This window comes from Oncorhynchus nerka, linkage group LG7, assembly GCF_034236695.1.
Source record: "Oncorhynchus nerka isolate Pitt River linkage group LG7, Oner_Uvic_2.0, whole genome shotgun sequence".
In the NCBI taxonomy this organism is placed as follows: Eukaryota; Metazoa; Chordata; class Actinopteri; order Salmoniformes; family Salmonidae; genus Oncorhynchus; species Oncorhynchus nerka.
In genome coordinates, this window is record NC_088402.1 from 14,703,223 (window position 1) to 14,719,801 (window position 16,579).

The following is a 16,579-nucleotide window of genomic DNA, read 5'->3' on the forward strand; positions in this document are numbered from 1 at the left end:
GACTTCCGTCAAAGTTTTCTATCCTCTCCTTTTTCGGGCAGTGTTCGGCGATCGACGTCACCGGCTTTCTAGCCATCTCCGCTCCATTTCTCATATATCCATTTGTTTTGTCTTGTTTCATACACACCTGGTTTTCATTCCATAGTCACACTGCATGTATTTAAGTCTTCTCTTCCCCTCCAAGCATTGTGTGTAATTGTTTATTGTTAACGGTGTATGTTCACACACTATACTTTGTATCATGTTCCGTGTTTTTGGGGCACTATTTTTTTGACCGGAATGAAAATGCGCCTGTTTACTCTACTCTGTTCTCCTGCACCTGACTTCGCCTCCCTTACACAGCCAAAACATACTCAAGTATGACAATTGGATACTTTTTCCACCACTTTGTGCATAGTATACCATCTTGAGCAAGTCAGTGTGTGTATGTGTCTGCGTGTGCATGTGTGTGTGTGTGTTTGTGTTTGTATGTGTAGGGGGACAGCATGTGATGTTTTCAAGGCTCTGCATGACATGTGCATCTGTGGGAAGAGCTTATTATAAAAAGTCTACATCAAAAACGAATTTTTAAAATATAAAAAGTTACACCACAGTTATTTCTCTGGAAAAGAGTAGGGGAAGTTCCCTCATGTATAGAATGTATCTGGAGCCACGGAAGACACAACAAAGATTTTTAAATGTTCATGCTGCATGTGGTTTTGCAGTTATTAAGTAGGGCTGGTCGGGCGGGTACATTTGTAGTTTTAGTCTCAGGGTTCCAGTGGGAGGGGTGAGGGTGTGACCCCAGTGTTCTTGTGTTGCCACGGGACCTTCTGAAAACAGCCTGTCAATGCTGTGTGTGCGTGCGTGTTTGTGTGTGACCACTGAGTACCCTGTCAGACTAACAGCCAAATAAAGTAATCAGGCTAACAGAAACAGCACAGTGAGGCTATCCATACTCTCTCAGATCACTCACCAGCCACTCCAGGCCCATCTGAGCCCTTGGGCCCTGAAACAAACAACGATTTAATGCATGTTTAGTCACCAGCCCTTCTGACTGACTGACATAATTACTACACAGTCCTGATAAAGCTTGTAAAACTGGTTCTATGTGAAATATCAGCGTTAACCTGCCTGTCGACTGTTTCTGGGGTTTCCCACATGGCTCAAGCCTTGTTTACTTTGATCAGTTATTAGATCATAAACTGTGAAGGCCACAATGTCACAGAAATAAAACAGCCTGAAATAGCAGACAATTTGTGCATGTGGGCTTCAATGTAACTTGGTCCATTTTACAGGCAGATTCTAAAGCTTTCTGGTTCTTGTGATTTTAGAATCTAGTGCATCCTGGTGATTTTAGAATCTAGTGCATCCTGGTGATTTTAGAATCTAGTGCATCCTGGTGATTTTAGAATCTAGTGCATCCTGGTGCTTTTAGAATCTAGTGCATCCTGGTGATTTTAGAATCTAGTACATCCTGGTGATTTTAGAATCTAGTGTTTTCTGGTGATTTTAGAATCTAGTGCATCCTGGTGATTTTAGAATCTAGTGCATCCTGGTGATTTTAGAATCTAGTGCATCCTGGTGATTTTAGAATCTAGTGTTTTCTGGTGATTTTAGAATCTAGTGCATCCTGGTGATTTTAGAATCTAGTGTTTTCTGGTGATTTTAGAATCTAGTGCATCCTGGTGATTTTAGAATCTAGTGCATCCTGGTGATTTTAGAATCTAGTGTTTTCTGGTGGTTTTAGAATCTAGTGTTTTCTGGTGATTTTAGAATCTAGTGCATCCTGGTGATTTTAGAATCTAGTGTTTTCTGGTGGTTTTAGAATCTAGTGCATCCTGGTGATTTTAGAATCTAGTGCATCCTGGTGATTTTAGAATCTAGTGCATCCTGGTGATTTTAGAATCTAGTGCATCCTGGTGCTTTTAGAATCTAGTGCATCCTGGTGATTTTAGAATCTAGTACATCCTGGTGATTTTAGAATCTAGTGTTTTCTGGTGATTTTAGAATCTAGTGCATCCTGGTGATTTTAGAATCTAGTGCATCCTGGTGATTTTAGAATCTAGTGTTTTCTGGTGATTTTAGAATCTAGTGCATCCTGGTGATTTTAGAATCTAGTGTTTTCTGGTGATTTTAGAATCTAGTGCATCCTGGTGATTTTAGAATCTAGTGCATCCTGGTGATTTTAGAATCTAGTGTTTTCTGGTGATTTTAGAATCTAGTGCATCCTGGTGATTTTAGAATCTAGTGTTTTCTGGTGGTTTTAGAATCTAGTGCATCCTGGTGATTTTAGAATCTAGTGCATCCTGGTGATTTTAGAATCTAGTGTTTTCTGGTGATTTTAGAATCTAGTGCTTTCTGGTTCTTTTAGAATCTAGTGCATCCTGGTGATTTTAGAATCTAGTGCATCCTGGTGATTTTAGAATCTAGTGCTTTCTGGTTCTTTTAGAATCTAGTGTTTTCTGGTGCTTTTAGAATCTAGTGTTTTCTGGTTCTTTTAGAATCTAGTGCATCCTGGTGATTTTAGAATCTAGTGCATCCTGGTGATTTTAGAATCTAGTGCATCCTGGTGATTTTAGAATCTAGTGTTTTCTGGTGATTTTAGAATCTAGTGCATCCTGGTGATTTTAGAATCTATTGTTTTCTGGTGATTTTAGAATCTAGTGTTTTCTGGTTCTTTTAGAATCTAGTGTTTTCTGGTGATTTTAGAATCTAGTGCATCCTGGTGATTTTAGAATCTAGTGTTTTCTGGTGATTTTAGAATCTAGTGCATCCTGGTGATTTTAGAATCTAATGTTTTCTGGTGATTTTAGAATCTAGTGTTTTCTGGTTCTTTTAGAATCTAGTGTTTTCTGGTGATTTTAGAATCTAGTGCATCCTGGTGATTTTAGAATCTAATGTTTTCTGGTGATTTTAGAATCTAGTGTTTTCTGGTTCTTTTAGAATCTAGTGTTTTCTGGTGATTTTAGAATCTAGTGTTTTCTGGTTCTTTTAGAATCTAGTGTTTTCTGGTGATTTTAGAATCTAGTGCATCCTGGTGATTTTAGAATCTAATGTTTTCTGGTGATTTTAGAATCTAGTGTTTTCTGGTTCTTTTAGAATCTAGTGTTTTCTGGTGATTTTAGAATCTAGTGCATCCTGGTGATTTTAGAATCTAATGTTTTCTGGTGATTTTAGAATCTAGTGTTTTCTGGTGATTTTAGAATCTAGTGTTTTCTGGTTCTTTTAGAATCTAGTGTTTTCTGGTGATTTTAGAATCTAGTGCATCCTGGTGATTTTAGAATGCAGTGTTTTCTGGTTCTGTCTTGTGTTTTCTGTTCTTTAGAATGTAGTGTTTTCTGGTTCTGACTGTTCAGTCTATTGCTTTAGCAGGTCCAGTGTGTTTCAGTGCTCCCCGGGGGGAGGTTACCATGGGTAGAGGGGGGGATGTTTTACCATGGGTAGAGAGGAAGGTGGAGGGGGATGTTTTACCATGGGTAGAGGAGGGTGGAGGGGGATGTTTTACCATGGGTGGAGGGGGATTTACCATGGGTAGAGGAGGGTGGAGGGGGCTGTTTTACCATGGGTAGAGGAGGGTGGAGGGGGATGTTTTACCATGGGTAGAGGAGGGTGGAGGGGGATGTTTTACCATGGGTAGAGGAGGGTGGAGGGGGATGTTTTACCATGGGTAGAGAGGAAGGTGGAGGGGGATGTTTTACCATGGGTAGAGGAGGGTGGAGGGGGATGTTTTACCATGGGTAGAGAGGAAGGTGGAGGGGGATGTTTTACCATGGGTAGAGGAGGGTGGAGGGGGATGTTTTACCATGGGTAGAGGGGGAACTGTTTTACCATGGGTGGAGAGGGGGGATTTACCATGGGCAGAGGAGGGTGGAGGGGGATGTTTTACCATGGGTGGAGGGGGAGGGGATTTACCATGGGTAGAGGAGGGTGGAGGGGCTGTTTTACCATGGGTAGAGGAGGGTGGAGGGGGACTGTTTTACCATGGGTGGAGGGGGGAGGGGATTTACCATGGGTAGAGGAGGGTGGAGGGGGGCTGTTTTACCATGCAGACTCCACAGGTTGTGATATGGGGTATTTGGTGGGTGGGGCCTGGGTTTAGGAGGTCTCTGGTACTTTTGTCTAGTAAACTGTAGACAGCCCTGTGACATGCAGAGCTGAAGGGGGGCGTGCAGTAGCTCAGTGTGAGACAGGACGGACAGCTGATCATCCTCGCAGTGGCAGACCACGTGTAACAACACCTGCACAGGATCGGAACATCTGAATATCACACCTGCGGGACAGGTACAGGATGGCAACAACAACTGCCCAAGGTACACCAGGAACGCACAATCCCGCCATCAGTGCTCAGACTGTACGCAATAGGCTGAGAGAGGCTGGACTGAGGGCTTGTAGGCCTGTTGTAAGGCAGGTCCTCACCAGACATCACCGGCAACAATGTCGCCTATGTGCACAAACCCACCGTTGCTGGACCAGACAGGACTAGCAAAAAGTGCTCTTCACTGACGAGTCGTGGTTTTGTCTCACCAGGGGTGATGGTCCGATTCGCGTTTATCGTCGAAGGAATGAGCGTTACACCGACGCCTGTATTCTGGAGCGGGATCGATTTGGAGGTGGAGGGTCCGTCATGGTCTGGGGCTGTGTGTAGTCGCATCCTCACTTCGGTCTGCACTTCGGTCTGCAGGTAGTATAACTTTTCATTACATTTCATTATAGTACAACGGTTTGATTTGTCTAATCTTAGCAATTTCTTCTTAGCTAGCTACATAGCCGTCTTTGTATCAAAGATAATTGCGTAATTATCGTATTTCGTCGTCCTAACGTATCTGCCCAGCAGCTAGCCAGCTAGCTAACGCCCACCGTCTACATAGCTAGCTACATAGCCGTCTCTGTATCAAAGATAATTGTGTAGATAATTGTGTAGTCTAGAGCGATTTTCTAGGTTACCTAGCCAGCTATTGTCGTTCTTTAACGCAATGTAACGTAATCAACACTGCTAGCTAGCCAGCTAGCCCCTGAATCAACAACGTCAACAACGCAGCCACTGCCAGCTAGCCTACTTCAGCAGTACTGTATCATTTTTAATCATTTTAGTCAATAAGAATAGCAGCACTGTAGAAACTATTACCCTCAACTGAACGACTTGATTAGTGTAGTGTTAGCTAGCTACATAGTTGTCTTTGCTGTCTTCGTATCCAAGATAATTGTGTAGTTTAGTGTGTAGTTTTTAGAGTGATTATCTTAATTTACCGAGGTTAGCTAGCCAGCTATTTGTCGTCCTTAACGTAGGAGACACTGCTAGCTAGCCAACAGCTAGCCAACGTCTACCGATTAGAACTCAACAACCCGGTCGCATTCCGCCTCGCTCCACAGGTAGTATCACATTTTCATTTCATTTCGTTACAGTACAACGGTTTGATTTGTTTGATCGTAGCTAGCTACATAGCTAGCTACATAGCCGTCTCTGTATCAAAGATAATTGTGTAGTCTAGAGCGATTTTCTAGGTTACCTAGCCAGCTATTGTCGTTCTTTTAACGCAACTTAACGTAATCAACACTGCTAGCTAGCCAGCTAGCCCCCGAATCAACAACGCAGCCACTGCCAGCTAGCCTACAAAGTCAACAACGCAGCCACTGCCAGCTAGCCTACTTCAGCAGTACTGTATCATTTTTAATCATTTTAGTCAATAAGATTCTTGCTACGTAAGCTCAACTTTCTGAACATTCGAGACGTGTAGTCCACTTGTCATTCCAATCTCCTTTGCATTAGCGTAGCCTCTTCTGTAGCCTGTCAACTATGTGTCTGTCTATCCCTGTTCTCTCCTCTCTGCACAGACCATACAAACACTCCACACCGCGTGGCCGCGGCCACTCTAATCTGGTGGACCCAGCGCGCAGGACCCACGTGGAGTTCCAGGTCTCCGGTAGCCTCTGGAACTGCCGATCTGCGGCCAACAAGGCAGAGTTCATCTCAGCCTATGCCTCCCTCCAGTCCCTCGACTTCTTGGCACTGACGGAAACATGGATCACCACAGATAACACTGCTACTCCTACTGCTCTCTCTTCGTCCGCCCACGTGTTCTCGCACACCCCGAGAGCTTCTGGTCAGCGGGGTGGTGGCACCGGGATCCTCATCTCTCCCAAGTGGTCATTCTCTCTTTCTCCCCTTACCCATCTGTCTATCGCCTCCTTTGAATTCCATGCTGTCACAGTTACCAGCCCTTTCAAGCTTAACATCCTTATCATTTATCGCCCTCCAGGTTCCCTCGGAGAGTTCATCAATGAGCTTGATGCCTTGATAAGCTCCTTTCCTGAGGACGGCTCACCTCTCACAGTTCTGGGCGACTTTAACCTCCCCACGTCTACCTTTGCTTCATTCCTCTCTGCCTCCTTCTTTCCACTCCTCTCCTCTTTTGACCTCTCCCCTCTCACCTTCCCCCTACTCACAAGGCAGGCAATACGCCGACCTCATCTTTACTAGATGCTGTTCTTCCACTAACCTCATTGCAACTCCTCCAAGTCTCCGACCACTACCTTGTATCCTTTCCCTCTCGCTCTCATCCAACACTTCCCACACTGCCCCTACTCGGATGGTATCGCGCCGTCCCAACCTTCGCTCTCTCTCCCCCGCTACTCTCTCCTCTTCCATCCTATCATCTCTTCCCTCTGCTCAAACCTTCTCCAACCTATCTCCTGATTCTGCCTCCTCAACCCTCCTCTCCTCCCTTTCTGCATCCTTTGACTCTCTATGTCCCCTATCCTCCAGGCCGGCTCGGTCCTCCCCTCCCGCTCCGTGGCTCGACGACACATTGCGAGCTCACAGAACAGGGCTCCGGGCAGCCGAGCGGAAATGGAGGAAAACTCGCCTCCCTGCGGACCTGGCATCCTTTCACTCCCTCCTCTCTACATTTTCCTCTTCTGTCGCTGCTGCTAAAGCCACTTTCTACCACTCTAAATTCCAAGCATCTGCCTCTAACCCTAGGAAGCTCTTTGCCACCTTCTCCTCCCTCCTGAATCCTCCTCCCCCTCCCCCCCCTTCCTCCCTCTCTGCAGATGACTTCGTCAACCATTTTGAAAAGAAGGTCGACGACATCCGATCCTCGTTTGCTAAGTCAAACGACACCGCTGGTTCTGCTCACACTGCCCTACCCTGTGCTCTGACCTCTTTCTCCCCTCTCTCTCCAGATGAAATCTTGCGTCTTGTGACGGCCGGCCGCCCAACAACCTGCCCGCTTGACCCTATCCCCTCCTCTCTTCTCCAGACCATTTCCGGAGACCTTCTCCCTTACCTCACCTCGCTCATCAACTCATCCCTGACCGCTGGCTACGTCCCTTCCGTCTTCAAGAGAGCGAGAGTTGCACCCCTTCTGAAAAAACCTACACTCGATCCCTCTGATGTCAACAACTACAGACCAGTATCCCTTCTTTCTTTTCTCTCCAAAACCCTTGAACGTTGCCGTCCTTGGCCAGCTCTCCCGCTATCTCTCTCAGAATGACCTTCTTGATTCAAATCAGTCAGGTTTCAAGACTAGTCATTCAACTGAGACTGCTCTTCTCTGTATCACGGAGGCGCTCCGCACTGCTAAAGCTAACTCTCTCTCCTCTGCTCTCATCCTTCTAGACCTATCGGCTGCCTTCGATACTGTGAACCATCAGATCCTCCTCTCCACCCTCTCCGAGTTGGGCATCTCGGCGCGGCCCACGCTGGATTGCGTCCTACCTGACAGGTCGCTCCTACCAGGTGGCGTGGCGAGAACCGTCTCCTCACCACGTGCTCTCACCACTGGTGTCCCCAGGGCTCTGTTCTAGGCCCTCTCCTATTCTCGCTATACACCAAGTCACTTGGCTCTGTCATAACCTCACATGGTCTCTCCTATCATTGCTATGCAGACGACACACAATTAATCTTCCCTTTCCCCTTCTGATGACCAGGTGGCGAATCGCATCTCTGCATGTCTGGCAGACATATCAGTGTGGATGACGGATCACCACCTCAAGCTGAACCTCGGCAAGACGGAGCTGCTCTTCCTCCCGGGGAAGGACTGCCCGTTCCATGATCTCGCCATCACGGTTGACAACTCCACTGTGTCCTCCTCCCAGAGCGCTAAGAACCTTGGCGTGATCCTGGACAACACCCTGTCGTTCTCAACTAACATGCTTTCTGGTTCTTTTAGAATCTAGTGTTTTCTGGTGCTTTTAGAATCTAGTGTTTTCTGGTTCTTTTAGAATCTAGTGCATCCTGGTGATTTTAGAATCTAGTGCATCCTGGTGATTTTAGAATCTAGTGCATCCTGGTGATTTTAGAATCTAGTGTTTTCTGGTGATTTTAGAATCTAGTGCATCCTGGTGATTTTAGAATCTATTGTTTTCTGGTGATTTTAGAATCTAGTGTTTTCTGGTTCTTTTAGAATCTAGTGTTTTCTGGTGATTTTAGAATCTAGTGCATCCTGGTGATTTTAGAATCTAGTGTTTTCTGGTGATTTTAGAATCTAGTGCATCCTGGTGATTTTAGAATCTAATGTTTTCTGGTGATTTTAGAATCTAGTGTTTTCTGGTTCTTTTAGAATCTAGTGTTTTCTGGTGATTTTAGAATCTAGTGCATCCTGGTGATTTTAGAATCTAATGTTTTCTGGTGATTTTAGAATCTAGTGTTTTCTGGTTCTTTTAGAATCTAGTGTTTTCTGGTGATTTTAGAATCTAGTGCATCCTGGTGATTTTAGAATCTAATGTTTTCTGGTGATTTTAGAATCTAGTGTTTTCTGGTGATTTTAGAATCTAGTGTTTTCTGGTTCTTTTAGAATCTAGTGTTTTCTGGTGATTTTAGAATCTAGTGCATCCTGGTGATTTTAGAATGCAGTGTTTTCTGGTTCTGTCTTGTGTTTTCTGTTCTTTAGAATGTAGTGTTTTCTGGTTCTGACTGTTCAGTCTATTGCTTTAGCAGGTCCAGTGTGTTTCAGTGCTCCCGGGGAGGTTACCATGGGTAGAGGGGGGATGTTTTACCATGGGTAGAGAGGAAGGTGGAGGGGGATGTTTTACCATGGGTAGAGGAGGGTGGAGGGGGATGTTTTACCATGGGTGGAGGGGGGATTTACCATGGGTAGAGGAGGGTGGAGGGGGGCTGTTTTACCATGGGTAGAGGAGGGTGGAGGGGGATGTTTTACCATGGGTAGAGGAGGGTGGAGGGGGATGTTTTACCATGGGTAGAGGAGGGTGGAGGGGGATGTTTTACCATGGGTAGAGAGGAAGGTGGAGGGGGATGTTTTACCATGGGTAGAGGAGGGTGGAGGGGGATGTTTTACCATGGGTAGAGAGGAAGGTGGAGGGGGATGTTTTACCATGGGTAGAGGAGGGTGGAGGGGGATGTTTTACCATGGGTAGAGGGGGAACTGTTTTACCATGGGTGGAGGGGGGATTTACCATGGGCAGAGGAGGGTGGAGGGGGATGTTTTACCATGGGTGGAGGGGGAGGGGATTTACCATGGGTAGAGGAGGGTGGAGGGGGCTGTTTTACCATGGGTAGAGGAGGGTGGAGGGGGACTGTTTTACCATGGGTGGAGGGGGAGGGGATTTACCATGGGTAGAGGAGGGTGGAGGGGGGCTGTTTTACCATGCAGACTCCACAGGTTGTGATATGGGGTATTTGGTGGGTGGGGCCTGGGTTTAGGAGGTCTCTGGTACTTTTGTCTAGTAAACTGTAGACAGCCCTGTGACATGCAGAGCTGAAGGGGGGCCAGTAGCTCAGTGTGAGACAGGACGGACAGCTGATCATCCTCGCAGTGGCAGACCACGTGTAACAACACCTGCACAGGATCGGAACATCTGAATATCACACCTGCGGGACAGGTACAGGATGGCAACAACAACTGCCCAAGGTACACCAGGAACGCACAATCCCGCCATCAGTGCTCAGACTGTACGCAATAGGCTGAGAGAGGCTGGACTGAGGGCTTGTAGGCCTGTTGTAAGGCAGGTCCTCACCAGACATCACCGGCAACAATGTCGCCTATGTGCACAAACCCACCGTTGCTGGACCAGACAGGACTAGCAAAAAGTGCTCTTCACTGACGAGTCGTGGTTTTGTCTCACCAGGGGTGATGGTCCGATTCGCGTTTATCGTCGAAGGAATGAGCGTTACACCGACGCCTGTATTCTGGAGCGGGATCGATTTGGAGGTGGAGGGTCCGTCATGGTCTGGGGCTGTGTGTAGTCGCATCCTCACTTCGGTCTGCACTTCGGTCTGCAGGTAGTATAACTTTTCATTACATTTCATTATAGTACAACGGTTTGATTTGTCTAATCTTAGCAATTTCTTCTTAGCTAGCTACATAGCCGTCTTTGTATCAAAGATAATTGCGTAATTATCGTATTTCGTCGTCCTAACGTATCTGCCCAGCAGCTAGCCAGCTAGCTAACGCCCACCGTCTACATAGCTAGCTACATAGCCGTCTCTGTATCAAAGATAATTGTGTAGATAATTGTGTAGTCTAGAGCGATTTTCTAGGTTACCTAGCCAGCTATTGTCGTTCTTTTAACGCAATGTAACGTAATCAACACTGCTAGCTAGCCAGCTAGCCCCTGAATCAACAACGTCAACAACGCAGCCACTGCCAGCTAGCCTACTTCAGCAGTACTGTATCATTTTTAATCATTTTAGTCAATAAGAATAGCAGCACTGTAGAAACTATTACCCTCAACTGAACGACTTGATTAGTGTAGTGTTAGCTAGCTACATAGTTGTCTTTGCTGTCTTCGTATCCAAGATAATTGTGTAGTTTAGTGTGTAGTTTTTAGAGTGATTATCTTAATTTACCGAGGTTAGCTAGCCAGCTATTTGTCGTCCTTAACGTAGGAGACACTGCTAGCTAGCCAACAGCTAGCCAACGTCTACCGATTAGAACTCAACAACCCGGTCGCATTCCGCCTCGCTCCACAGGTAGTATCACATTTTCATTTCATTTCGTTACAGTACAACGGTTTGATTTGTTTGATCGTAGCTAGCTACATAGCTAGCTACATAGCCGTCTCTGTATCAAAGATAATTGTGTAGTCTAGAGCGATTTTCTAGGTTACCTAGCCAGCTATTGTCGTTCTTTTAACGCAACTTAACGTAATCAACACTGCTAGCTAGCCAGCTAGCCCCCGAATCAACAACGCAGCCACTGCCAGCTAGCCTACAAAGTCAACAACGCAGCCACTGCCAGCTAGCCTACTTCAGCAGTACTGTATCATTTTTAATCATTTTAGTCAATAAGATTCTTGCTACGTAAGCTCAACTTTCTGAACATTCGAGACGTGTAGTCCACTTGTCATTCCAATCTCCTTTGCATTAGCGTAGCCTCTTCTGTAGCCTGTCAACTATGTGTCTGTCTATCCCTGTTCTCTCCTCTCTGCACAGACCATACAAACACTCCACACCGCGTGGCCGCGGCCACTCTAATCTGGTGGACCCAGCGCAGGACCCACGTGGAGTTCCAGGTCTCCGGTAGCCTCTGGAACTGCCGATCTGCGGCCAACAAGGCAGAGTTCATCTCAGCCTATGCCTCCTCCAGTCCCTCGACTTCTTGGCACTGACGGAAACATGGATCACCACAGATAACACTGCTACTCCTACTGCTCTCTCTTCGTCCGCCCACGTGTTCTCGCACACCCCGAGAGCTTCTGGTCAGCGGGGTGGTGGCACCGGGATCCTCATCTCTCCCAAGTGGTCATTCTCTCTTTCTCCCCTTACCCATCTGTCTATCGCCTCCTTTGAATTCCATGCTGTCACAGTTACCAGCCCTTTCAAGCTTAACATCCTTATCATTTATCGCCCTCCAGGTTCCCTCGGAGAGTTCATCAATGAGCTTGATGCCTTGATAAGCTCCTTTCCTGAGGACGGCTCACCTCTCACAGTTCTGGGCGACTTTAACCTCCCCACGTCTACCTTTGCTTCATTCCTCTCTGCCTCCTTCTTTCCACTCCTCTCCTCTTTGACCTCTCCCTCTCACCTTCCCCCTACTCACAAGGCAGGCAATACGCCGACCTCATCTTTACTAGATGCTGTTCTTCCACTAACCTCATTGCAACTCCTCCAAGTCTCCGACCACTACCTTGTATCCTTTTCCCTCTCGCTCTCATCCAACACTTCCCACACTGCCCCTACTCGGATGGTATCGCGCCGTCCCAACCTTCGCTCTCTCTCCCCGCTTACTCTCTCCTCTTCCATCCTATCATCTCTTCCCTCTGCTCAAACCTTCTCCAACCTATCTCCTGATTCTGCCTCCTCAACCCTCCTCTCCTCCCTTTCTGCATCCTTTGACTCTCTATGTCCCCTATCCTCCAGGCCGGCTCGGTCCTCCCTCCCGCTCCGTGGCTCGACGACACATTGCGAGCTCACAGAACAGGGCTCCGGGCAGCCGAGCGGAAATGGAGGAAAACTCGCCTCCTGCGGACCTGGCATCCTTTCACTCCCTCCTCTCTACATTTTCCTCTTCTGTCGCTGCTGCTAAAGCCACTTTCTACCACTCTAAATTCCAAGCATCTGCCTCTAACCCTAGGAAGCTCTTTGCCACCTTCTCCTCCCTCCTGAATCCTCCCTCCCCTCCCCCCTTCCTCCCTCTCTGCAGATGACTTCAAACCATTTTGAAAAAGAAGGTCGACGACATCCGATCCTCGTTTGCTAAGTCAAACGACACCGCTGGTTCTGCTCACACTGCCCTACCCTGTGCTCTGACCTCTTTCTCCTCTCTCTCCAGATGAAATCTTGCGTCTTGTGACGGCCGGCCGCCCAACAACCTGCCCGCTTGACCCTATCCCCTCCTCTCTTCTCCAGACCATTTCCGGAGACCTTCTCCCTTACCTCACCTCGCTCATCAACTCATCCCTGACCGCTGGCTACGTCCCTTCCGTCTTCAAGAGAGCGAGAGTTGCACCCCTTCTGAAAAAACCTACACTCGATCCCTCTGATGTCAACAACTACAGACCAGTATCCCTTCTTTCTTTTCTCTCCAAAACCCTTGAACGTTGCCGTCCTTGGCCAGCTCTCCCGCTATCTCTCTCAGAATGACCTTCTTGATTCAAATCAGTCAGGTTTCAAGACTAGTCATTCAACTGAGACTGCTCTTCTCTGTATCACGGAGGCGCTCCGCACTGCAAAAGCTAACTCTCTCTCCTCTGCTCTCATCCTTCTAGACCTATCGGCTGCCTTCGATACTGTGAACCATCAGATCCTCCTCTCCACCCTCTCCGAGTTGGGCATCTCCGGCGCGGCCCACGCTTGGATTGCGTCCTACCTGACAGGTCGCTCCTACCAGGTGGCGTGGCGAGAATCCGTCTCCTCACCACGTGCTCACCACTGGTGTCCCCCAGGGCTCTGTTCTAGGCCCTCTCCTATTCTCGCTATACACCAAGTCACTTGGCTCTGTCATAACCTCACATGGTCTCTCCTATCATTGCTATGCAGACGACACACAATTAATCTTCTCCTTTCCCCCTTCTGATGACCAGGTGGCGAATCGCATCTCTGCATGTCTGGCAGACATATCAGTGTGGATGACGGATCACCACCTCAAGCTGAACCTCGGCAAGACGGAGCTGCTCTTCCTCCCGGGAAGGACTGCCCGTTCCATGATCTCGCCATCACGGTTGACAACTCCACTGTGTCCTCCTCCCAGAGCGCTAAGAACCTTGGCGTGATCCTGGACAACACCCTGTCGTTCTCAACTAACATCAAGGCGGTGGCCCGTTCCTGTAGGTTCATGCTCTACAACATCCGCAGAGTACGACCCTGCCTCACACAGGAAGCGGCGCAGGTCCTAATCCAGGCACTTGTCATCTCCCGTCTGGATTACTGCAACTCGCTGTTGGCTGGGCTCCCTGCCTGTGCCATTAAACCCTACAACTCATCCAGAACGCCGCAGCCCGTCTGGTGTTCAACCTTCCCAAGTTCTCTCACGTCACCCCGCTCCTCCGCTCTCTCCACTGGCTTCCAGTTGAAGCTCGCATCCGCTACAAGACCATGGTGCTTGCCTACGGAGCTGTGAGGGGAACGGCACCTCAGTACCTCCAGGCTCTGATCAGGCCCTACACCCAAACAAGGGCACTGCGTTCATCCACCTCTGGCCTGCTCGCCTCCCTACCACTGAGGAAGTACAGTTCCCGCTCAGCCCAGTCAAAACTGTTCGCTGCTCTGGCCCCCCAATGGTGGAACAAACTCCCTCACAACGCCAGGACAGCGGAGTCAATCACCACCTTCCGGAGACACCTGAAACCCCACCTCTTTAAGGAATACCTAGGATAGGATAAAGTAATCCTTCTCACCCCCCTTAAAAGATTTAGATGCACTATTGTAAAGTGGCTGCTCCACTGGATGTCATAAGGTGAATGCACCAATTTGTAAGTCGCTCTGGATAAGAGCGTCTGCTAAATGACTTAAATGTAAATGTAAATGTAATGTGTGTCACACCATCATCGGACTGAGCTTGTTGTCATTGCAGGCAATCTCAACACTGCGTTACAGGGAAGACATCATCCTCCCTCATGTGGTACCCTTCCTGCAGACTCATCCTGACATGATCCTCCAGCATGACAATGCCACCAGCCATACTGCTCGTTCTGTGCTTGATTTCTTGCAAGACAGGAATGTCAGTGTTCTGCCATGGCCAGCGAAGATCCCAGATCTCATTGAGCACGTCTGGGACCTGTTGGATCGGAGGGTGAGGTCTAGGGCCATTCTCCCCCAGAAATGTCTGGGAACTTGCAGGTGCGTTGGTGGAAGAGTAGGGTAACATCTCACAGCAAGAACAGGCAAATCTGGTGCAGTGCATGAGGAGGAGATGCACTGCAGTACTTAATGCAGCTGGTGGCCACACCAGATACTGACTGTTACTTTTGATTTTGACCCCCCCTATGTTCAGGGACACATTATTCAATTTCTGTTAGTCACATGTCTGTGGAACCTGTTCAGTTTATGTCTCAGTTGTTGAATCTTGTTATGTTCATACAAATATTTACACATGTTACATTTGCTGAAAATAAATGCAGTTGACAGTGAGTTCTTTTTTTGCTGAGTTTAGCTAAGTGTATAAGACTTCAGCCTCGTCTCATAGACTAGACGTAACATAGTAAAGGTAAATCCGTGACACACAAATTAGTATGATATGTTACGTTTGGTATTGTTACAACAGACGGTTACGTAAGGAAAAAAGTAGGGTGGTTGGTCGGGGTGGATGTGTAGGCATATAACACGAACGTCTAGCAACCCAAAGGTTGCGTGTTCGATTCTCATCATGGACAACTTTAGCATTTTAGGTAATTAGCAACTTTACACCTACTTGCTACTTTGCAACCACATAGCATGTTAGCTAACCCTAACCTTAACCCCTAACCAAGCTAATGTTTGCCACCTAGCTAACATTAGCCACAACAAATTGGAATTAGTAAGATATCAGACAAATCATAGCAAATTGATATAATTTTGTGCAAATTGCAATTCGTAACATATTGTATGTATTGCATTAACATATCATATGAATTGTAACTCGTAACATATCAAACTAAATGTATAATGGACATCCCAAAATGAATACATACCATAGAAAACATGTAAAACATATTAATTGGAGTGTCTCTATTTTACTTTTACTATGTTACGTCTACCCCTAAGTCCAGGTTGAAGTAATGCACTTTACATTAGACAAGAAGAATTTTATTATGCCAAAAGCAGTGGTTTAATATACAGTACAGCTCTCTATGAGGCCAACAGGCATTCAATTAACTACAAAACAAATTTAAATGAATGATGATTGTTCCAGAATGTTCCTATAAACAGTCTTAGAGGGGGAGGCAGACAAAGAAGCGTAGAATAGATTCCAGAGTGATTGACTAGACGTTCTGGTCTGAAGCTACTGTAATTAGGGTCAGGATAGTAACATTGATGTGGTTGTATTATAACAAGCCTAGCAGACAGTCATGGTTTATAGACGGGAGCACCAGGAGAGCACCAGACAGACAGAACAAGATGAAAGAAGAGTGCCTTCCCTTTAGGCTCTTTGTCTCTCTCTCTCTCTCTCTCTCTCTCTCTCTCTCTCTCTCTCTCTCTCTCTCTCTCTCTCTCTCTCTCTCTCTCTCTGTCTCTGTCTTTCTCTCTCTTTGTTTCTGTCTTTCTCTCTCTTTCTCTCTCTCTCTTTCTCTCTCTCTTTCTCTCTTTCTCTCTCTCTTTCTCTCTTTCTCTCTTTCTCTCTTTCTCTCTCTCTGTCTCTGTCTTTCTCTTTCTTTCTCTCTCTCTCTCTCTCTGTCTTTCTCTCTCTCTCTATGTCTGTCTTTCTCTCTCTTCCTCTCTCTCTCTTTCTCTCTCTCTCTGTCTTTCTCTCTCTTTCTCTCTCTCTCTCTCTCTCTCTCTCTCTCTCTCTCTGTCTTTCTCTCTCTTTCTCTCTCTCTCTCTCTCTCTCTCTCTCTCTCTCTCTCTATGTCTCTGTCTTTCTCTCTCTTTCTCTCTTTCTCTTTCTCTCTCACTGTCTCTGTCTTTCTCTCTCTTTCTCTCTCTCTCTATGTATCTGTCTTTCTCTCTCTTTGTTTCTGTCTTTCTCTCTCTTTCTCTCTCTCTCTTTCTCTCTCTCTTTCT